This window comes from Oncorhynchus gorbuscha, linkage group LG24 (assembly GCF_021184085.1).
Source record: "Oncorhynchus gorbuscha isolate QuinsamMale2020 ecotype Even-year linkage group LG24, OgorEven_v1.0, whole genome shotgun sequence".
Taxonomy (NCBI): Eukaryota; Metazoa; Chordata; class Actinopteri; order Salmoniformes; family Salmonidae; genus Oncorhynchus; species Oncorhynchus gorbuscha.
In genome coordinates, this window is record NC_060196.1 from 51,561,056 (window position 1) to 51,585,954 (window position 24,899).

At 43.7% G+C, this 24,899-nt stretch overlaps 1 pseudogene; it reads right to left on the bottom strand.

Moving 5' to 3' along the window:
* Positions 1 to 24,899, bottom strand: part of LOC124012266 — a 307,453-nt pseudogene that overhangs the window by 140,372 nt on the left and 142,182 nt on the right.

Genomic DNA, 24,899 nt, shown 5'->3' on the forward strand with positions numbered 1-24,899 from the left:
ACGATGACTAGATGTCACATCCCTTCTCTGAATCCTTCTCCCTGGCTTTGTGGCGTCTTAACTGTCTTACTCACGTGGAGCTGAGTGATGTTGAAGTTAGATTTGACAGGACACCAATCCCACGTCTCGCCCTCCAGAAACAACCGCAACTCCTCCAGGCGTGTCCTGGGCAGGTAGAGAGAAAGAGAGGGATAAAGAGAAAACAAAGAACAAAAGAAAGAAAGATGAAAAACAAAGAAAAGAAAGAGACAAGAAGAAGAGCGAAGTAGTCAGCGTTTGCAGATTAACGACCCGTTGCCATTTACTTTCTAGCACAAGGGCTCCTGTTCCAGATGAAATGCATGGACTCAAACAGAGCGGGGAAATGCCACAGTGGGCACGGAGGGCAGTTTGTAGAGGGAGAAAGGGCAGTCAATACTCTGCTGTGATCATCGAGGCACCAGACACCCCCCCCCCCAACCTCCCCCTGCTTGTGAGACCCTCCACCTGGCGTCTCTCTCTTGGGGGTCAATACCAATTCATCCAAACGAAATGTCAGTGTAAACATCAAACATGACAGAGTCCTGGTCCCACAGCGTACAGGTGTTTGAATAGATGGAACAACATTTGTAACAACAGCGACCATTTACAGGGATTATTACGAGGTTGTTATGTCAGAAAAGCAGTGTGCCAGATAAGTCAGTCATGTAACACTTTTTGTATTCAGAATAAGAGACTTGGTATTCAAGCAGACACAGTGGACGAGAAGTGCCGTCAGTGCACAAGGCATACCTGATATCTAGAAGCATCTCTTGAATCATTCTAAGTTATTGGTGGACAGAAAAAGTAGCTACAGTGTCATATCCTCCGCGGGGTGGAGAACAATATACACTACCAGTCTAAAGTTTGGACACAACTACTCAAAGATTTTTTATTTATTTTTAACTATTTTGTACATTGTAAAATAATAGTGAAGACATCAAAACAATGAAATAACACATATGGAATCATGTAGTAACCAAAAAACACTAATGTACTTGTAATGTCCTCTTGCTCAGTTGCGCACCAGAGCCTCCCACTCCTCTTTCTTATCTGGTTAGAGACAGTTTGCTCTGTTATGTTCTGTGAGTAGTACACAGCGTTGTAGGAGATCTTCAGTTTCTTGGCAATTTCTCACATGGAATAGTCTTCATTTCACAGAACAAGAATAGACTGGCGAGTTTCAGAAGAAAGGTCTTTGTTTCTGGCCATTGTGAGCCTGCAATCGAACCCACAAATGCTGATGCTCCAGATACTCAACAGTCTAAAGAAGGACAGTTGTATTGCTTCTTTAATCAGACAACAGTTTTCAGCTGTGCTAACATAATTGCAAAAGGGTTTTCTAATGATTAATTAGCCTTTTAAAATGATAGATGGATTAGCTAACACAACGTACCATTGGAACACAGGAGTGATGGTTGCTTATAATGGACCTCTGTACCTCTGTACACCTATGTAGATATTCCATTAAAAATCAGCCGGTTCCAGCTACAATAGTCATTTACAACATTAACAATGTCTACACTGTATTTCTGATCAATTTGATGTTATTTTAATGGACAAAAAAATTGCTTTTCTTTCAAAAACAAGGACATTTCTAAGTGACCCCAAACACACATATATATATATATATATATATATATATATATATATATACACATTAAGCCTGGACATGTACTGGCTTAAGCAGGGGGACACGTCTGGCACTGCAGGATTTGAGTCCCTGGCGGCGTAGTGTGTTACTGATGGTAGGCTTTGTTACTTTGGTCCCAGCTCTCTGAAGGTCATTCACTAGGTCCCCCGTGTGGTTCTGGGATTTTTTCTCACCGTTCTTGTGATTATTTTGACCCCACGGGGTGAGATCTTGCGTGGAGCCCCAGATCGAGGGAGATTATCAGTGGTCTTGTATGTCTTCCATTTCCTAATAATTGCTCCCACAGTTGATTTCTTCAAACCAAGCTGCTTACCTATTGCAGATTCAGTCTTCCCAGCCTGGTGCAGGTCTACAATTTTGTTTCTGGTGTCCTTTGACAGCTCTTTGGTCTTGGCCATAGTGGAGTTTGGAGTGTGACTGTTTGAGGTTGTGGACAGGTGTCTTTTATACTGATAATAAGTCCAAACAGGTTCCATTAATACAGGTAACGAGTGGAGGACAGAGGAGCCTCTTAAATAAGATGTTACAGGTCTGTGAGAGTCAGAAATCTTGCTTGTTTGTAGGTGACCAAATACTTATTTTCCACCATAATTTGCAAATAAATTCATAAAAAATCCTACAATGTGATTTTCTGGATTTTTTTTCTCATTTTGTCTGTCATAGTTGAAGTGTACCTATGATGAAAATTACAGGCCTCTCTCATCTTTTTAAGTGGGAGAACTTGCACAATTGGTGGCTGACTAAATACTTTTTTGCCCCACTGTATAAGTTGGAGAGAAAAATAATTATGTAATCAGACCTGTGTTCAAACAGGGAAACATTCATATAACTTTGGCAAACATTCATATAACTTTGTCAAACATTCGCTAGCTAGGGGCGAGGTGCCTCACCTGTGATAGTTCTTGTAGTTGACACTTTGACGTTTAATGGACTCCTGTAGCAACATACTGCCACAGAACTCTTCCTCCACTTGCATCAGCCTGAGAGGGGGAGGGGGAGGGAAAGAAAGAGAGAGGGTAGAGAGAAAGAGGGAGAAAGAGAGAGGGAGAGAAAGAGAGAGAGGGAGGGTAGAGAGGGAGAGAAAGAGAGAGGGGGGGAGAGAGGGAGAGGGAGAGAAAGAGTTAGAGGGGGAAGAGAGGGAGAGAAAGAGAGAGGGGGAAAGAGAGGGAGAGGAAGAGAAAGAGTTAGAGGGGAAGAGAGGGAGAGAAAGTGAGAGGGGGAAGAGAGGGAGAGAAAGAGAGAGGGGGAAAGAGAGGGAGAGGAAGAGAAAGAGTTAGAGGGGAAGAGAGGGAGAGAAAGAGAGAGGGGGAAAGAGAGGGAGAGGAAGAGAAAGAGTGAGAGGGGAAGAGAGGGAGAGAAAGAGAGGGAAGAGAGGGAGAGAAAGAGAGAGGGAGAAAGAGAGGGAGAGGAAGAGAAGAGTTAGAGGGGAAGAGAGGGAGAGGAAGAGAGAGGGGGAAGAGAGGGAGAGGAAGAGAAAGAGTTAGAGGGGAAGAGGGAGAGAAAGAGAGAGGGGGAAAGAGAGGGAGAGGAAGAGAAAGAGTGAGAGGGGAAGAGGGAGAAAGAGAGAGGGGGGAAGAGAGGGAGAGAAAGAGAGGGGAGAAAGAGAGGGAGAGGAAGAAAAGAGTTAGAGGGGAAGAGGGAGAGAAAGAGAGAGGGGGAAAGAGAGGGAGAGGAAGAGTTAGAGGGGAAGAGAGGGAGAGGAAGAGAGTGGGGAAGAGAGGGAGAAAAGAGAGAGGGAGAAAGAGAGGGAGAGAAAGAGAAAGAGTTAGAGGGGAAGAGAAAGAGAGAGGGGGAAAGAGAGGGAGAGGAAAGAAAGAGTTAGAGGGGAAGAGGGAGAGAAAGAGAGAGGGGGAAAGAGAGGGAGAGGAAGAGAAAGAGTGAGAGGGGAAGAGAGGGAGAGAAAGAGAGAGGGGGGGAAGAGAGGGAGAAAAATAGGTAGAGGGGGAAAGAGATACAAATGAGAAGCAATGCAAAATTAGATGGAAAGAACACAAAAGCGAGGAGGGGAAAGGAAAAGCATCTACCAGCAGCTTCTGAATAGTTCAATGAACCCCATAGAGTTACTTCACAGCCATGTGGCCCAGAGACCGATCCCCGAGGAACCCCTATTCTCTCTCCCCACTGGCCCGTAAGGACACAGCCGACCCAGAAACCCGATTCCTTAATTGACAAGCTTGTAAAGAGCCAAACTACAACTTTGTTCTGTTGGCGGAACAAGCAGATTAATTTATGCCCACGTAACTCCCTCTCCGCTCTGGTTGTGGTTCTTTTAAAACAAGGGGTTTCACATGGACTAGGGGGCAAGGCGGAGGGTTTAGGCTTTCGGTCCACCTCGTTCAAACCAATCACTGCTAATGAGGATGTGGTCCTAGAAATAGAATTACTAGAATGGGGATCCCCATTCAAGTCAATGTTCTATGATGGGTGGGCCGGCGTTCATATTGTGTGTACCCAATTCTATTTCATTCTATATACCTGCTGATAACATCCAGGACCACAATGAAGTCATCATATTTGAAGTTGGACATGTCTGTCCCAAGCAGATACGCTTTCACTTCCAGCTGGACTTCCTGAAGGGAGAAGGGGAGCAGAATACTTGTTAGAGAGAGATATGGGAAGACGGAGAGAAAGACGAGCAAGAGTGGGGGAAGAGTGAGACGAGAGATGAATGGAAAAGAGCGAGAGAGATGAGAGATGAATGGAAAAGAGAGAAAGAGAATGAGAGAGGGTAGAAATGAAAGAAAGCTTGTGTTCAGACCTGCCCGATTCGAGTGAGGCCATGTTCCAGCTTCTTCTTCACATAACTGTGGTCCACAACCGTGTCTGCAGTGTCTGTGGCACCCGTCTCATCTGGGGACACAAATCACACACGGATTCATAAATACATCACACTTTAGTACCAGGCCTTATTCTCTCATCTGTTGTTGTGTTATTAATAGTGACTCATGATGTCAGTTGATCGTTCAGATGTTTCTGGAACTGACACTGGAACAGATTGGATTGGATTCACAGATGGCAAATTAAAATGTAATTGATATACAAAAATAGGGGCAAATGAAAATATGGTGTCCTTACAATAAGGAGAGTTGAAAATAAAAAGGCATGAAACGAGAGTTTCAACCTCCATCTTAATAACAGAAACATATTCCACCATATTCCAGTGTCATTCTTAATAACAGAAACATATTCCACCATATTCCAGTGTCATTCTTAATAACAGAAACATATTCCATCCCCATCCTCGTAGCAGTAACAGTGTCATTCTTAATAACAGAAACATATTCCATCCTCCTCGTAGCAGTAACAGTGTCATTCTTAATAACAGAAACATATTCCACCCCCATCCTCGTAGCAGTAACAGTGTCATTCTCAATAACAGAAACATATTCCACCATATTCCAGTGTCATTCTTAATAACAGAAACATATTCCACCCCCATCCTCGTAGCAGTAACAGTGTCATTCTTAATAACAGAAACATATTCCACCCCCATCCTCGTAGCAGTAACAGTGTCATTCTCAATAACAGAAACATATTCCACCCCCATCCTCGTAGCAGTAACAGTGTCATTCTTAATAACAGAAACATATTCCACCCCCATCCTCGTAGCAGTAACAGTGTCATTCTCAATAACAGAAACATATTCCACCCCCATCCTCGTAGCAGTAACAGTGTCATTCTTAATAACAGAAACATATTCCACCCCCATCCTCGTAGCAGTAACAGTGTCATTCTTAATAACAGAAACATATTCCACCCCCATCCTCGTAGCAGTAACAGTGTCATTCTCAATAACAGAAACATATTCCACCCCCATCCTCCAGTGTCATTCTCAATAACAGAAACATATTCCACCCCCATCCTCGTAGCAGTAACAGTGTCATTCTCAATAACAGAAACATATTCCACCCCCATCCTCGTAGCAGTAACAGTGTCATCTTTGCTTTTCCAAGCCGTCATACTAACAGGAATTTTCCAACCCCGTGCGAACAGTAAAGTTGGCATTCAACCACATTAGCCATCATGTTACTGATGAGCCCCACGGCCATACCCTCCTCATTAGCCTCAGTGTTTCCTCTGTAGGTGATGTGATGACAGGAACAGAACAGCGGAGAAAGACAGACGTTACAGCCATTGTCATGTTGTCATTCAGACTTTGACACTAAAGAGGTCACAATGCCTTTCTCTGCCAGCCAGCCAGGCAGCCAGCCAGCCTATCCCCAGGCATCACAGCAGAGAGAGAAGAAGGAAAGGACAGAGGTGGGCGGAAACTGACTTAGATCTGAAGACTTGTTGTATATGAGGGAATGTTGCCTGTCCTCTGCAGTCAAGGCTGTGAGTCAGTGGCTGACTGCATGTAGTAGGTGGCTGACTGCGTGTAGTAGGTGGCTGACTGCATGTAGTAGGTGGCTGACTGCGTGTAGTAGGTGGCTGACTGCGTGTAGTAAGTGGCTGACTGCATGTAGTAGGTGGCTGACTGCGTGTAGTAGGTGACTGACTGCGTGTAGTAGGTGGCTGACTGCATGTAGTAGGTGGCTGACTGAGTGTAGTAGGTGACTGACTGCATGTAGTAGGTGGCTGACTGCATGTAGTAGGTGGCTGACTGCATGTAGTAGGTGACTGACTGCGTGTAGTAGGTGGCTGACTGCGTGTAGTAGGTGACTGCCTGCAAATAGGAAACTCTAGATGAATTAACTGTTCTGAGACACCACAAGAAGCCACACAGGTAGGAAACTCTGGAGGATTCAACTGTTGAGACACCACACAATGAGGAAACTAGATGAATTAACTGTTCTGAGACACCACAAGAAGCCACACAGTGAGGAAACTAGATGAATCAACTGTTCTGAGACACCACACAGTGAGGAAACTAGATGAATTAACTGTTCTGAGACACCACAAGAAGCCACATAGCGAGGAAACTCTAGATGACAGCGGAGCTGAGATTCACAATGTGTTTGTGACGGAGAGGAGGTCAGGCTCAGGACTGTCGCTCTGCATCTCCTAACTATCCCTCACACAGACGGAGAAGGAACACATGTTTTGATTATTTTACATAACGCGTTGAGGGTAGGCCTCCCGTTTGCATCCAAACAGTCCCTGTCATTAGTCAACCCTGTGTCTGCTGAGGAAAGTGATTTCATCTAAGCTTTGTCTCAAATGGCACCCGTGTGTGTCTGATATGGTGTGTATTGATGTCTGTGTGTCTGATATGGTGTGTATTGATGTGTGTGTGTCTGATATGGTGCGTATTGATGTGTGTGTGTCTGATATGGTGTGTATTGATGTGTGTGTGTCTGATATGGTGTGTATTGATGTGTGTGTATGTGTGTGTCTGATATGGTGTGTATTATTGGGAAAGGGATATACCTAGTCAGTTGTACAACTGAATATATTCAACTGAAATGTGTCTTCCGCATTTAACCCAACCCCTCTGAATCAGAGAGGTGCGGGGTGTTGCCTTAATTCGACATCCACGTCATCGGCGCCCGGGGAACAGTGGGTTAACTGCCTTGCTCATGGACAGATTTATACCTTGTTAGCTTGGGAATTCGATCCAGGAACCTTTCGGTTACTGACCTAATGCTCCTACCCGCCGGGCTCCGTGCCGCATCGGTGTGCGTGTGTAACAGTATAATTTTAAACCGTCCCCTCGCCCATACCCGGGCGCGAACCAGGGACCTTCTGCACACATCAACAACAGTTACCCACGAAGCATCGTTACCCATCGCTCCACAAAAGCCGCGGCCCTTGCAGAGCAAGGGGAATTACTACTTCAAGGTCTCAGAGCAAGTGACGTAACAGATTGAAACGCTATTTAGCGCACACCGCTAACTAAGCTAGCTGTTTCACATCCGTTACACTCACCCCCCTTTTGACCTTCCTCCTTTTTCCGCAGCAACCAGTAATCCGGGTCAACAGCATCAATGTAACAGTATAATTTTAAACCGTCCCCTCGCCCATACCCGGGCGCGAACCAGGGACCTTCTGCACACATCAACAACAGTCACCCTCGAAGCATCGTTACCCATCGCTCCACAAAAGCCACGGCCCTTGCAGAGCAAGGGGAATTACTACTTCAAGGTCTCAGAGCAAGTGACGTAACCGATTGAAACACTATTTAGCGCACACCGCTAACTAAGCTAGCCGTTTCACATCCGTTCCACGTGTTTGATATGGTATTGATGAGTGTGTACATTAAGCAGTGAAGGACGAAGGTGGTCTGTGCCTGATTGGCTACAGTACATGCATCTCAAGAGGAAGTATAAAACATGGAGTATTTGGAGGATCAACATTGAATTCCACTGACAGAAAGTGGTTGAGCTTGAGATGACCTTGAACTTTGTGGGAGGTGTCTGAGTGAGGTCACTTCCAACCCCTACAGTTCTAAAGGGCAATTTCATCACAGAACCACAGCAGTGGGAAAATGCACCCAAACACAGCAAGCAAGGATACATGGAGAAGAAAAATACCTTGCTGGCAAGAAGTTAACTTCAGCCTGAGACAAGGTACCTCAAAAGGCTAAACTACGTATTTTGTACCTGCAGCATAAGGTTTAAACACTCCACCACTACCCTCCATAGAGACCACAGGCATGGATCAAAAAGAGAACAAAAACTAAAGGGTAATCTAGATGAAGACATAAGTTGGACAGGCTTTGTCTTTTGGAGTGACATTCCTACTTATTGAAATCCCTAGCTATAGAAAGTGGGAAATATTCAGGTATGTGATACGTATGCAATATAATCCAGGGATTAAGAAACAGAGCGTAAGAGGGCTTCGTTCATACAGAAAAGGTGATACCTGCCAGTCGGTAAAGACATCTCCCAGGCCATCCCAGAATAGAACATCTGAGTTGTGCTAATTATGCTTCGAACAGAGGAAAACGGACTGAACGACCCGAGACATGGACTGTTCTCCGTGCTCCCGTACGGCAGGTGGAACCGGCGCATCAAGGCTCAGAACAACAGACTTCTAAACGGCTTCTATACACTGGCCATAACACTGTTAAATGCCGAACAACTACTGCTCCCCCCCCTGCTGTTCATTGATTATTGATTGCAATTACCATCAGTATCTATCTATTCTCTCCTGGTACTGGCCACTATTACTCCTGTTCACATGTAAAGTATACACTGAGTATACAAAACATTAGGAAGATCTGCTCTTTCCATGATATAGACCGGCCAGGTGAATCCAGATGAAAGCCATGATCCCTTATTGATGTCTTAAATCCACTTCAATCAGTGTAGATGAAGGGGAGACAGGTTCAAAGTCTATTGACGCACTTGCGCGTCAATCTAAGTTTATCTGTCAATCTGTCAATTTAAGCTAAAGATATCTTTTTGCATTGGATGCATCTCAATCCACTGTCTTTTTGCATTGGATGCATCTCAATCCACTGTATCTATGTTGGCCTTCCGCACCTGAGGTGAAAGGTGACAGAGCTAGAGCAGTGTTTGTCAGACCACGATCAGTCTTTTCACGAAAACATCTGTAGCGTCCAAACAGTTTGGCCTAGAAACTAATATGACTCCACTGTGGAAAGGGGAGACTCTCATGAACACGATGGCACTCTCTGTTTTGCTTTGACCCCACAAGTGCCACAGGACTCCTCTGAATGTAACCCATACAAATAAATAAAGTATGGAGGTAGTTCTGCGCCAACAAAAATAAGGGGGTAAATGTGTTCTAAGAAAAACAATAATATTTCCTGAGATTTCTTATATCTCCTAGATATAGGACAGACACTTCAACACTTTATTCCTTATGAGTGACGCAGCGGTCTAAGGCACTGCATCTCAGTGCAAGAGGCGTCATTACAGTCCCTGGTTCGAATACAGGCTGTATCACATCCGGTCGTGATTGTGAGTCCCATAGGGCAGCGCACAATTGGCCCAGCGCCGCCCGGGTCTGGCCGGTGTAGGCCGTCATTGTAAATAAGAATTTGTTCTTAACCGACTTACCGAGTTAAACGTTTATAAAATCTAATAAATGAATGTGTTATTCAATGCGTTTCTATGGGCTATAGTAGTTGGCCAAATTCAATATTTCCCCCAAAAATGTTTTATCCTTCCATATGTTAGCTTAGTAGTACACCCCTTGTTCTGAGAGCAAAAGGGGTCCCCAATGTTTAGTACACTGTGTATATTACCACAAGTATATAACCATCAGTATTTCTATACTCGTGCTACCAGTCACTTTCCAGCTGTGTTTACATGTACATCCACCTATCACACACACTCCACCATGCACTCACCCATCACTGTTAATTATTATTTTATTGTTTATCCAGCTACCAGTCAATTTCTCTGAACCCCCTCCTACATTTCCATATCTACCTCAAACTACTCCAGTATCCCTGCACATTGTAAATGTGGTATTAGCACAGACCCTGTATTTAGCTTCCTCTTTTATTTATTATATCTTCTTTATTATATATCATTTACTATGAGTTCTTATTTAGATATTGATTTATGCACTGTTGGGGTTAGAGCTTGCAAGTTAAGCATTTTACTGTACTTGTTTCATGTCCTGACCTTAGTTGCTTTTTTATGTCTCTATTTGGTTTGGTCAGGGTGTGAGTTGGGTGGGCATTCTATGTTCTTTATTTCTATGTTTTGTGTTTCAATGTGTTGGCTGGGTATGGTTCTCAATCAGGGACAGCTGTCTATCGTTGTCTCTGATAAGGAATCATACTTAGGCAGCCTGTTTTGCCACCTTAGGTTGTGGGATGTTGTTTTTGTTAGCTCTGTGTAGCCTTCAGAATGTGACAGTCGTTGTTCTTGTTTTGTTTGGTGTTCGGATTAAATAAAGAATCATGAACACGTACCATGCTGCACCTTGGTCCACTTCTGCCGACGAGCGTGACACGCCTGCCCTTCTTCTGCCCAGAGAGATATTTGTTCCTGTCTGCGAGATGAACTGAGGACCCATCTGGCTGTACAGACTCAGACAGTATATCCCTAGAGAGCCATGTTTCCGTGAAACAGACTGTTACAATCCCTAATGTCTCTTTGGAAGGAAATACTCCCTCTGAGCTCATCAACTTTATTATTCAGTAACTGAACATTAGTGAGTAATATACTCGGAAGCGGAGGGTGGTGTGCGCACCTCCCTGAGTCGGACTAGAAGTCCACTCAGAGTACCTTTTTTCCACCATCGGTGTTTAGGATCAGCCTCTGGAATCAGTTAAATTGCCCTGGGGGGTACGAACAAAGGATCAGACTATTATTCCTGGTCGTAATGCTGGTGAGTTACCACCGCTCTGATATCCAAGTTCTACTTGGCTGTATGTCATAACACAAATAAATTCCTGGACTAATAATTTAAGAAATAACACAAAAATCAAAATAGTGCAAAGTTTCCTAAGAGCTAGAAGCACTGCAGCCCTATCCATCAGCTCCATTTTTTCTTTCAAACTAGAGATTTCATGGCTAATTGAGGTAAGATAATAATTCTGCTCAGAATATGCGTGTAAAAACTACACATTGACACATCCAGCCCAAAGTGGAAGATTTAAAAAATACAAAGTTCCAGAGCTTGTCTTTAACAAGTGAGCAAGAAGGGAGATTAGCTCTTCTGACTGTCTGGGAGATGTAAAGAAAAGGTTAGTGCTACTAATGGGAACAGGGGAGGGAGGAAAGGGTTGAGGAGCCCAATGAGGAGGGTGATGTAACCGTGCAAAGACTGAAATGGTTAGATAAAGTAGTTCTAGGTTACTTTCTATCCAGGTTGGGCCTCAGTTTGACACCAGCATAATATGAATTAATATAGTGATAGAAGTCATTGCAATGTTCTCCAGAAAAATATCCCAGCAGGGTCAAATCAGTTAAACTTGGACAAGGAAAAATCTGGGAAGTGAGTGAGGTGTGATGAAACAGCATCCAGGGGCTTTCATTGTGTTACTGTTACACATTTTAAAATTGTAAACAGATATCCTCCCCCGACAACGGAAAGGAAGGATGCCAGAAAAAAACAACCAGCCAACGTCTCACAGCACAAAGTTCCAAGATGTAGTTTCGCCAAGTACTTCAACAAGATAAAACTGTGACAAGGAGCCTTGAGAAACCTGGACGGTCTCCAGTCAAATCCTAGTCAGCCAAAACGTAATTTAAACACCCATTTAAAACGAATGAATGACTAGTTATTTAAGCAATAAGGCAAAAAGCAATAAGGCAAAAAATTGCATTTTACTGCTCTAATTACGTTGGTAACCAGTTTATAATAGAAATAAGGAATCTCTGGAGTTTGTTGTATACGGCCAATATACCACGGCTAAGGGCTGTTCTTAAGCACGATGCAACGAGGAGTGCCTGGACACAGCCCATAGCCGTTGTATGGTGGCCATATACAACAAACTCCAGAGATTCCTTATTTCTATTATAAACTGGTTACCAACGTAATTAGAGCAGTAAAATGCTATTTTTTGTCATACCCGTGGAATACGGTCTGATATACCATGGCTGTCAGTGGGTCAGCTTTCAGGGCCCGAACCACCCAGTCTATAATTCATCTTTTGACCTGGCAACCACATTTACCTCCTCATCACATTGGAAGCGACGAAGATGACGTTGGAGTGTGAAAACACACAACAAAGCTGGTCACAGGCCAGGGAAAGCAATTTACCTGCTGATAGGCCCGGAAAATGAAGGAGAGAAGCCGCCTTAACAAATACAGAGGTTAGTAGCAGAGGCAATGGAAGGCAATGGGAGGCGTAATTGTCCATTTTCGCCCCAGGGATTGCTGTATTATTTAATGTGTCAGACACACATAATTAGCCAAGCAATCATGTACATGAAAATGCCTAAATGATCAGGATCAGAAGGAACTGGTTTAGCTACTTATCAATGATGGCATCTGTTACATTAACTATGGAGTCACTTTTGGTCGGAATCAAGGAAGGCAGTTGTCCAAGTTAGGCCTTAATATATCATAGTCACACGAAGAAATAACACAAAAAAATAGGACATGTTGTGAGAAATCCTATGCTCCTAAGACATTTTTGTAAACATTTTTTTATTTTACCTTTATTTAACTAGGCAAGTCAGTTAAAGAACAAATTCTTATTTTCAATGACGGCCTAGGAACAGTGGGTTAACTGCCTTGGTCCGGGGCAGAACGACAGATTTGTACCTTGTCAGCTCGGGAATTCAATCTTGTAAACGTTCGGTTAATAGTCCAACACTCTGACCACTAGGCTACTTGTCGCCACATCATAAGCCAATCACAAATGACCGTGAAAAAACCCAACTTGTTCACCAACAGCAAACGTTACTAGTTCATCGATCTTGATTTCATTTTATGTTGGTTTCATCTTAGAATGAGGCGACGCTGTACCCGTGTCAAGGCCCCTGCTGTCCTAGATTGAGTGTATGTTTAGCGTGGAAGTTCTAAGCGAAAGGTCAATATGAAGGGTTCCAGTCAGTGCTGTGAGCTTGTAACCAATCCACTAACATCAGCCATTTATCCTCTCACCACCGAGACCTGTCCGAGCTGATCGAATATGACACTGGGTGAGCTAAGGCTGCAAATTCAATTTGGTAAGATGGGAGGGAACCCTTCACCCATATTCAATTCAAAACAACTTCCCTTTATTGAGTGGTGACAATAATTACTGATACATCATGGTGACAGGTTCATTATAGTAGCTGTGGTGACGCTCCGTGGAGGTGATGCAGGCTGCTTACCGAAGAACACCCTATTCCCTGAATAGGGGCTCTGGTTAAAAGCAGGGCACTTTATGTGGAATAGGGTGCCACTTGGGATGCATACGCAGCGTTGCAGCCATCAAGGGACCTTTAAATTATTTTCTCCAATGACAGAGAGGAGCCTGGCGGTCATGCAGGGTGCCTGGTAGAACGTGTTGGGGACAAGGACACACCGCACAGTCTGACAAATTAAGGCCAGCATGTGAATCACTCTTCTTAAGGCTTTGGTATACACAGTGATGTATACCCACGCACTCACGCACTCACGCACTCACGCACACACACACACACACACACACACACACACACACACACACACACACACACACACACACACACACACACACACACACACACACACACACACACACACACACACACACACACACACACACACACACACACACACCCTTTACGTAGAGGAAGGGTGAAAGCGTATGCAGAGTGAGGACACCTTCACTTAGAGGGTAGTAGAGGACAGCCAATCACACCCACTGATATGACAGCACCTCTTGATGGAAGGCCCCGCCTCCTGTGATTAGCACTGAATGTTCCTTCACTCACAGAACAAGGAGATATGCTTAACTAAGGGTTGGAAGCTGGAGACTTGAAGGGCGCGTTCCAAACGGAAACCTATTCCCTATTTAGTACACTACACAGGGAATAGGACGCCATTTGGATCTCAGCCGAAGTCTCAACGGCACCAGTGATCAGGGGATAAAGGCATTACCGTGGTCCTATTCATCATTGCCCATTTTCTTCATCAATCCAATGAACTGAAGGGGGAAATTAAACCCCTTTTCCACAGAGAAAGGACAAGTTCCGCATCTGAGCCAAAACTACTATTGATTTAAAAAGTATTTGAAAATGCAAACTAATAGGAAGGAACAGAAAACTTTGCTAAATGATACAACTGAAACTTTATCGCCATTGAAACAGAGCCAATGGTTGTTTGTCCCAGACTTGGATACCTTAGTAAGGTGATAGTAGTGATGACAAGCTGGAAGTTTCTTGCTTATCCCAACATACACTCATATTGGACTGCCTTTGTGGTCTCAAATGATCTAGCTACCTGCATCTCTCTGGCTCATAGTTATACACACTACCAGTCAAAAGTTTGTACACCTACTCATTCAAGGGTTTTTCTTTATTTGTTCTATTTTATACATTGTAGAATAATAGTGGAGATGTCAAAACTATGAAATAACACATAGAATAATGTAGTAATGAAAGTAGTGTTAAACAAATCCAAATATGTTTTAGATTCTTCAAAGTAGTCACCCTTTACCTTGATGACAGCTTTGCACACTCTTGGCATTCTTTCAACCAGCTTCACCTGGAATCCTTTTCCAACAGTCTTGAAGGAGTTCCCACATATGCTGAACACTTGTTGGCTGATTTTCCTTCACTGTGCGGTCCAACTCATCCCAAACTATATCAATTGGGTTGAGGTCGACTGATTGTGGAGGCCAGGTCATCTGATGCAGCACTAAATCACTCTCCAAGTGCGACTGAAATTTTCCGGATTGACTGACCTTCGTGTCTTTAAAGTAATGATGGACTGTCATTTCTCTTTGCTTATTTGAGCTGTTCTTGCCATAATATGGACTTGGTCTTTTACCAAATGTGGCTATCTTCTGCATCTTTTGTATACCACCCCTACCTTGTCACAACACAACTGATTGGCTCAAACACATTGAGAAGGAAAGAAATTCCACAAATTAACTTTTAACAAGGCACACATGTTAATTGAAATGCATTCCAGGTGACTACCTCATGAAGCTGGTTGAGAGAATGCCAAGAGTGTGCAAAGCTGTCATCAAGGCAAAGGGTGGCTACTTTGATGAATCCCAAATATAAAATATTTGAGTAGGTGTATATATAAATACACCTTCTGCCTTTTCAGCAGATAGGCCATTAGCTTAGCTACCTTGTAATAACATGTAAATCTCCCTGACGATTCACTTTGGCCTGTTTTGGAGACCATAGCAGTATTGCACTTGATAACCCTGTTTGATTGTGATCGGGGGTTGGGTTTCTCAGAAAAGTAGAACACTCCAAACGTCATTCATTTGATCTAATCTAAATATCATGTAAACAATGCGTGGTCCTCCCTGTGGCTGTACGGAATCATCCTTAATAAATACATGAATAATACATAATTAACTCCTAACAGGGGGTGAGCACTGAGGGACATGATGTTGTCTCTAATTAGGATAAATACATACATATTTTTCTCTTACAAATATCATTCAAAACCGTGCTTAAATTGAAATTAACATGATAATGGAATGGAAATGTACTGTATATTTACAGGTTTAAATATCACAGTTTATCTCCATTTATCTCCATCGTGTGGATCTAATCATCTAATCATTAGATTAATCATTAGAAACATTAGATTCAAGAGGTCTTTGGAGGGCTCGGTGACTTTTCAAAGTCAGCAGTGTGTTGGCGTCAACAAAGCACAAGCACCTATCACTTTCAGGCTTGGTTGGTTCAATGACCTTCTACATGGACAGCCTGAAAGAGGGAGAGCCACTGAAGCAACACTAGAAAAAAAATTCCACTTGACTATCAACACACTGGTAAGCGCGGTGACAAATTCAACCTCAATTACCCATACCATCACGCCAATGTGTGCTGTGTGGGCTGTGCAAATGCAGCGCTGCGCATTCACAACCATTTTCGTTATATGAGGTGGGCAGACGAGAAGGCAGTACCGTAGCTCTGCTCTCTACAAAGGGCAAATGCAATACTTACAAAGCCATCAATCGCCATGATCAGGGGATAAGGCATCATGGTCCTACTCGTCATCGCCCATTTCCTTAATTAATCCAACATACAGAAGGAGGAAATGAAACGCCTTTTCCACAGAGAAAGGACAAGTTCTGCATTTGAGTGAAAGCTACTGCTGATTGACAGAGTATTTGAAAAGGCAACCTAATAGGACGAAATTGTCACGCGTGCGGACAAAATTGGCTGCAATTATTACGCACACCTGTCACCATTTTACGAGCAGCTGCACAATATGGGACTCACCTGGACTCCTTTGATGATTGACTTCCCTATTTCGGTCTGCTCCTCACTTTGTTCCCGGTGTCAGCATTAATGTCCTTATGTGTTCATGTCCAGACACTGTCCTGTCCTATGATTGTTGCTAATTAAATGTTCACTCCCTGTACTTGCTTCTCATCTACCGGCGTCGAGCCTTACAGAAATAGAGAACTTTACTCAACAATAAACCTGAAACAGTAGCTCTGCTCTCTATAAAGGTCAAATGCAATACTTAGAAATCAAATCTATCTCCAGATGTACGTCTGTGGGACAGTAATGGGGGTGGCCGGTAGTTTAGCGGTTAAACGCGATTAACCCCCCAAAAAACGCTGATTTGAAACCCAGAGCCAACAAGGTGGAAAAATCTGCCGTTCTGCCCTTGAGCCAAGCAGTTAACCCCCACCAGCCCCTAAACTGCTCCCCTGGACGTCAATTAAGGCAGCCCCACGCACCTCTCTGATTCAGAGGGGTTGGCTTAAATGAGGAAGGCACATTTAGGTTGAACTCATTCAGTTGCGCAACTAACTACTGTAGTTATCCCCTTTTCCCTAATGAAAGTCAACTCCCCTTTCTTTTTTATATATTTCTGTACACAATCAGCTTAAATTGATTTAGGGTTGGCTAATAAAAAGTGTCTAGCTTCTAAGAACTTCTAGAGGACGAGGGGAAACTACGGCAGCAGAAATGCAAGACGAACTGTACAACGTGAAGGTGAGGGCGGTTAAAGAAGGGATCTTTATTATATGGAATGTTCCAGGCATTTAGGTGTATTAAGCCTAAGGCAATCAGGGCTTTAGGTGTAATAAGCCTAAGGGAATCAGGGCAATAGGTGTAATAAGCCTAAGGCAATCAGGGCTTTAGGTGTAATAAGCCTAAGGGAATCAGGGCTTTAGGTATAATAAGCCTAAGGGAATCAGGGCTTTATGTGTAATAAGCCTAAGGGAATCAGGGCTTTAGGTGTAATAAGCCTAAGGGAATCAGGGCTTTAGGTGTAATAAGCCTAAGGGAATCAGGGCTTTAGGTGTAATAAGCCTAAGGGAATCAGGGCTTTAGGTGTAATAAGCCTAAGGGAATCAGGGCTTTAGGTGTAATACGCCTAATGGAATCAGGGCTTTAGGTGTAATAAGCCTAAGGGAATCAGGGCTTTAGGTGTGTTAAGAATAAGGGAATCAGGGCTATAGAAGTACGAGAGGTTAGAGGGTGGACAGTGAATAAGGTCTTTAGTGGTTGCTTGCCTGAATTAAAGGGGAGGGGACCGTGCAACGCTGAATTAAAGGGGAGGGGCTATTGGTCAGCCTAGTGTTGTGCTGAATTAAGGAGATGGGCTAGATATTGGTGGGACAGGTGTACCTGTGGCGGTTGCGGAGTCCTCCTTGTCACGCTCCTCGTGCCACTGCATGGTCCGGTGATAGCTGAGTATCACCTCCCATAATCACTTGCACAGGTCGCTCAGGCAGGGGAAGTAGCTGTCTGGAGTGATGTGCTGCGGATGACACAGAAAAGATGGAGACAAAAATGGAAAGAGAGAGTGGGAGGGAGGGAGAGATTAAGTGGGAGAGAAAAAGAGAGTGGGAGAGAAAGAGACATTAAGTGGGAGAGAAAAAGAGAGTGGGAGAGAAAAAGAGTGTGGGAGAGAAAAAGAGAGTGGGAGAGAAAGAGAGATTAAGTGGGAGAGAAAAAGAGAGTGGGAGAGAAAGAGAGATTAAGTGGCAGAGAAAAAGAGAGTGGGAGAGAAAAAGAGAGTGGGAGAGAAAAAGAGAGTGGGAGAGAAAAAGAGAGTGGGAGAGAAAAAGAGAGTGGGAGAGAAAAAGAGAGTGGGAGAGAAAAAGAGAGTGGGAGAGAAAGAGACATTAAGTGGGAGAGAAAAAGAGAGTGGGAGAGAAAAAGAGAGTGGGAGAGAAAGAGAGAGTGGGAGAGAAAAAGAGAGTGGGAGAGAAAAAGAGATTAAGTGGGAGAGAAAAAGAGAGTGGGAGAGAAAGAGAGATTAAGTGGGAGAGAAAGAGAGATTGGGAGAGAAAGAGAGAGTGGGAGAGAAAAAGAGAGTGGGAGAGAAAGAGACATTAAGTGGGAGAGAAAAAGAGAGTGGGAGAGAAAAAGAGAGTGGGAGAGAAAAAGAGATTAAGTGGGAGAGAAAAAGAGAGTGGGAGAGAAAAAGAGATTAAGTGGGAGAGAAAGAGAGAGTGGGAGAGAAAGAGAGAGTGGGAGAGAAAAAGAGAGTGGGAGAGAAAGAGACATTAAGTGGGAGAGAAAAAGAGAGTGGGAGAAAAAAAGAGAGTGGGAGAGAAAAAGAGATTAAGTGGGAGAGAAAAAGAGAGTGGGAGAGAAAGAGAGATTAAGTGGGAGAGAAAGAGAGAGTGGGAGAGAAAGAGAGAGTGGGAGAGAAAAAGAGAGTGGGAGAGAAAGAGACATTAAGTGGGAGAGAAAAAGAGAGTGGGAGAGAAAAAGAAAGTGGGAGAGAAAAAGAGTGGGAGAGAAAAAGGAGAGAAAGAGAGAGTGGGAGAGAAAAAGAGAGTGGGAGAGAAAGAGAGAGTGGGAGAGAAAAAGAGAGTGGGAGAGAAAGAGAGAGTGGGAGAGAAAGAGAGAGTGGGAGAGAAAAAGAGAGTGGGAGAGAAAGAGAGAGTGGGAGAGAAAGAGAGAGTGGGAGAGAAAGAGAGAGTGGGAGAGAAAAAGAGACAGAGAAGTGGGAGAGAAAAAGAGAGTGGGAGAGAAAAAGAGATTAAGTGGGAGAGAAAAAGAGAGTGGGAGAGAAAAAGAGAGTGGGAGAGAAAGAGACATTAAGTGGGAGAGAAAAAGAGAGTGGGAGAGAAAAAGAGATTAAGTGGGAGAGAAAAAGAGAGTGGGAGAGAAAAAGAGATTAAGTGGGAGAGAAAAAGAGAGTGGGAGAGAAAAAGAGATTAAGTGGGAGAGAAAGAGAGAGTGGGAGAGAAAGAGAGAGTGGGAGAGAAAAAGAGAGTCGGAGAGAAAGAGACATTAAGTGGGAGAGAAAAAGAGAGTGGGAGAGAAAGAGACATTAAGTGGGAGAGAAAAAGAGAGTGGGAGAGAAAAAGAGAGTGGGAGAGAAAAAGAGATTAAGTGGGAGAGAAAAAGAGAGTGGGAGAGAAAGAGAGATTAAGTGGGAGAGAAAGAGAGAGTGGGAGAGAAAGAGAGAGTGGGAGAGAAAAAGAGAGTGGGAGAGAAAGAGACATTAAGTGGGAGAGAAAAAGAGAGTGGGAGAGAAAAAGAGAGTGGGAGAGAAAAAGAGAGTGGGAGAGAAAAAGAGAGTGGGAGAGAAAGAGACATTAAGTGGGAGAGAAAAAGAGAGTGGGAGAGAAAAAGAGATTAAGTGGGAGAGAAAAAGAGAGTGGGAGAGAAAGAGAGATTAAGTGGGAGAGAAAAAGAGAGTGGGAGAGAAAAAGAGAGTGGGAGAGAAAGAGAGAGTGGGAGAGAAAAAGAGAGTGGGAGAGAAAGAGAGAGTTGGAGAGAAAAAGAGAGTGGGAGAGAAAGAGAGATTAAGTGGGAGAGAAAAAGAGAGTGGGAGAGAAAGAGAGATTAAGTGGGAGAGAAAAAGAGAGTGGGAGAGAAAGAGAGAGTGGGAGAGAAAGAGAGAGAAAGAGAGAGTGGGAGAGAAAGAGAGAGTGGGAGAGAAAGAGAGAGTGGGAGAGAAAGAGAGATTAAGTGGGAGCGAAAAAGAGAGTGGGAGAGAAAAAGAGAGTGGGAGAGAAAGAGAGAGAAAGAGAGAGTGGGAGAGAAAGAGAGATTAAGTGGGAGAGAAAAAGAGAGTGGGAGAGAAAGAGAGAGTGGGGGAGAAAGAGAGATTAAGTGGGAGAGAAAAAGAGAGTGGGAGAGAAAGAGACATTAAGTGGGAGAGAAAAAGAGAGTGGGAGAGAAAAAGAGAGTGGGGGAGAAAAAGAGATTAAGTGGGAGAGAAAAAGAGAGTGGGAGAGAAAGAGAGATTAAGTGGGAGAGAAAGAGAGAGTGGGAGAGAAAGAGAGAGTGGGAGAGAAAAAGACATTAAGTGGGAGAGAAAGAGACATTAAGTGGGAGAGAAAAAGAGAGTGGGAGAGAAAAAGAGAGTGGGAGAGAAAAAGAGAGTGGGAGAGAAAAAGAGAGTGGGAGAGAAAAAGAGAGTGGGAGAGAAAAAGAGAGTGGGAGAGAAAGAGACATTAAGTGGGAGAGAAAAAGAGAGTGGGAGAGAAAAAGAGAGTGGGAGAGAAAAAGAGATTAAGTGGGAGAGAAAAAGAGAGTGGGAGAGAAAGAGAGATTAAGTGGGAGAGAAAAAGAGAGTGGGAGAGAAAAAGAGAGTGGGAGAGAAAGAGAGAGTGGGAGAGAAAGAGAGAGTGGGAGAGAAAAAGAGAGTGGGAGAGAAAGAGAGATTTGGAGAGAAAAAGAGAGTGGGAGAGAAAGAGAGATTAAGTGGGAGAGAAAAAGAGAGTGGGAGAGAAAGAGAGATTAAGTGGGAGAGAAAAAGAGAGTGGGAGAGAAAGAGAGAGTGGGAGAGAAAGAGAGAGAAAGAGAGAGTGGGAGAGAAAGAGAGAGTGGGAGAGAAAGAGAGAGTGGGAGAGAAAGAGAGATTAAGTGGGAGAGAAAAAGAGAGTGGGAGAGAAAGAGAGATTAAGTGGGAGCGAAAAAGAGAGTGGGAGAGAAAAAGAGAGTGGGAGAGAAAGAGAGAGAAAGAGAGAGTGGGAGAGAAAGAGAGATTAAGTGGGAGAGAAAAAGAGAGTGGGAGAGAAAGAGAGAGTGGGGGAGAAAGAGAGAGTGGGAGAGAAAGAGAGATTAAGTTGGAGAGAAAAAGAGAGTGGGAGAGAAAGAGAGATTAAGTGGGAGCGAAAAAGAGAGTGGGAGAGAAAAAGAGGGTGGGAGAGAAAGAGAGAGAAAGAGAGAGTGGGAGAGAAAGAGAGATTAAGTGGGAGAGAAAAGGAGAGTGGGAGAGAAAGAGAGAGTGGGAGAGAAAGAGAGATTAAGTGGTAGAGAAAGAGAGAGTGGGAGAGAAAGAGAGAGTGGGAGAGAAAGAGAGAGTGGGAGAGAAAGAGATATTAAGTGGGAGAGAAAGAGAGAGTGGGAGAGAAAGAGAGATTAAGTGGGAGAGAAAGAGAGAGTGGGAGGGAAAGAGAGGTGTTAGATACACTTCCTGTTTTTTCTTCCTGTGAGGCTACAATGAAGAAATGTTGTGATTGCCAGACATCAATTATTCGCCCAGCACCTAAAGATGTACGTATGCTCACAACCATTTCTGTGGAGTTATTTTTGACCACAGGACTTGATGTGTAGCCTATAAGGGTGGGTTTGTTTAACACCCAAACAGCCAGAGGCCAGAAAAGGATGAAATATGCCACTGAACGTAATTGGCCACAAATTTCTACTGATCATCTATAATCAAGGAGAACTTTGATATATAACAGTCCAAATAACAGTCATTTCCAGCAGAGAAATGTTGATGTCTGGCTGAAACTCTTCTCCTATCCATCCAGTTGGTCTTGCTTAAGCCTGATTTGAAGCCTTCCAGTTGACATTCAAGGACTCACATCTGAGGAGAAACTTCATCTCTGTGCTCCTTTAATCAGTCAGTAGCATAATGAATAGACCTCACCAAGGAGAACTGTCATCCCAGAAGATGTCATTCAAATTAGGATGGGGTTGTATGTGAAGAGGTAGGCTACTGGCAGGCAGACAGGTAGACAGGCACTTATCTTCAAACCGTCTTGCAGCCAGAGAGAACAGGCTGTTTTTTTCTTTTTCTGACCCACAGACACCAATGGTTCAGTAATGAACCTGAAACTATTACATCGACGACAACGTCGAACACTATTAAATTCCTTGTGCCTGACCCCCAAAAAATAAAAGTCCAAAGAAATGTATTATATTGTACATAGACCTTTATAGTAGGCCCATCAAAACATGACCTGCCTCTTGTGGCACAATTTCTGGCACAAAGCAATCTAGTAATAATTTTTGGCCAACCTCAACATAGCAGCTAGCATCGTCATAACTCTCTATGGCTGGCATTGAGAGGCTGGCCCCATCAAGCCCAGCGGTGCACAGACCTCCGAGGCTACATACCTCGTGGCCTGACACAGATCAAGGAACATTTCTCCAACCATAGTTTTCAACACCGTCAGAGACTAAAGAGGCATCATTGCATTCTGAAAGGAGTCTGCTGCCGCTCACCAGAAGCTCTATGATGCCAACTGTTTTAAACATAGCTCCGCGTGTGAGACCTCCTGTTCCCTCTAACAGGCAGCTGTAAATGACCGACGGCAAGCCACGCACACCAGGGCTTTCTGCAGGGGCAAACAGTGCATAGCAACACTGACCCTGGCTGTGGGAAAGCTAACAGGAACGAAGGGTTACGGATCAATTTATGTATTGCAGCCATCTCTTTTCCCTCTCAGAGTTTACCACCAGCCTGTAAATGAGGAAGCCAGGGTTCAGGCTGCCAGACCCACCCGGCTGCCAGACCCACCCGGCTGCCAAACTCTTTCTCCGAGTGCCTCTGGGTGAGAGAATTCACAATCGCAAACAGCAAGTCGAGTGAATGATATCATTCAGTGACCCCACCCCACAAGTTTGGTTAAATGTAAAAAATTAAAATAAAAAATAAAAATGTTGAAACCGTGGGGAAGGTAATAGTAAAATAGAGCCCTCTGAGCCCTCTGAGCCTCCTTGTCCCATCGCGCTCTAGCGACTCCTGTGGTGCGCCGGGCTCATGCACGCTGACACGGTTGCCAGTTGGACGGTGTTTCCTCCTACACATTGGTGCGGCTTCATGTTTCGCATGACTTGACCCGACCAGGGTCTGTAGTGACACCTCTAGCACTGAGATGCAGTGCCTTAGACTGCTGCACCACTCGGGAGCCCCATCTCATCCAAAAGATATTCTATTGGGTTTTATCAGCAACAAAGTTCAGATACGCTATGGTGTTCATTGCTCAATTGGTTTCAAAGGACCAAATGTACATCCCCAATCCAGTACACCACTACCACCAGCCTGTACCGTTGACACCAGGCAGGATGGGGCCATGGACTCATGCTGTTTACACCAAATGCTGACTCTGCCATCAGCATGACACAATAGGAACTGGGATTCGTTGGACAAGGCAATGTTTTTCCACTCCTCATTTGTCCAGTGTTGGTGATTGCGTGCCCACTGGAGTCACTTTTTCTTGTTTTTAACAGGTGTGGTCTTCTGCTGCAATAGCCCATCCGTGACAAAGATCAACTAGTTGTGCGTTTCGAGATGCCGTTCTGCACACCACAGTTGTACTGCACCACTATTTGTCTGTTTGTGGCCAGTCTGTTAGCTTGCACGATTCTCAGTAATCCACAGACATTGTTGTGTGTGAAAAGCCCAGAAGGTCAGCCGTTTCTAAGATACTGGATGCAGCTCGCCTTGCACCGATGATCAAACCACAAGCAAAGAGGTTTAGGTAACTCGTTATGCCCATTCTAACATTCAATTGAAATGATTGCCTCGATGCCCGTCTGCCTGCTTTATATAGCAAGCCACGAACATGTGACTAGGACTGTGGCGGTTATTACATTTTGTCAGACAGTTACTGTCATGCAAAAGACTGCTGGTCTCACGGTAATTGACCGTTAATTAACAAACACGTTTAGAATCTTTAGGCATCCAAGCATACAAGATGCAACTAAAGCGTGCATTAGCAACGTCTACTGTACATTTAAAAAGTCTCATAAATAATGAAATCAATCAATTGAATGTAGACCATCACAATAAATCCAATATTTATTTTAGTCAGGTCTAAAGAAACATTATGATACAAAGAAGAACAGAATGAGTTGGCCTACTGTATGTTATCTGACTATGCTCAATGCTCCATGTAGGCTTGTTCATTTAGCTGACAAGATATGCTTATAAGTCCCATGCCAGTCTTTTATATTATATGATTTTATAGTAAGAAGAATATAATTGAACCTAGCTGAATAAAATTCAAGTTATATTTTTCCCATTCCGGAGCGAATGTGCATATGAAGTCGCTATATTGAGCGTAAAAGTAAACATAAATATACTAGATTTAGAATTATTAGGCATCTTAGATGTGAATGATACAAACCTAAGAATGTGTTAGAAATCAGAACATAATAGGCTGCATGGTGAAACTAAAGGCTATTGATGATTTGAGAAAGTCACAAAAAAAGCTTGAGCTCTGTTCCTTGCCTCAGGCTGCACAGCTGTTCTCTCATCAAGTGATCTTATTTTCACCCGACTATTCTCAATGAATCTTTACTAATATGTCAAATGTGTTTAGATTTAGAATGTATCAAATGGGCAGGAACAGGGGCAGGGGAAAATAGACGTCATCTGTATGTGCTGGAAAAATGAAGGGATGCACCCCTATAAAACTTTTCCCAGTGCAGGATACTCATTAGCAATGAGTTGCTCAGTTGGTAAAACCTCTCACATTAACATTCAACAACAGTCACTGGGACAATTAGCTGAGTAGTTAAACCACAATAAACAG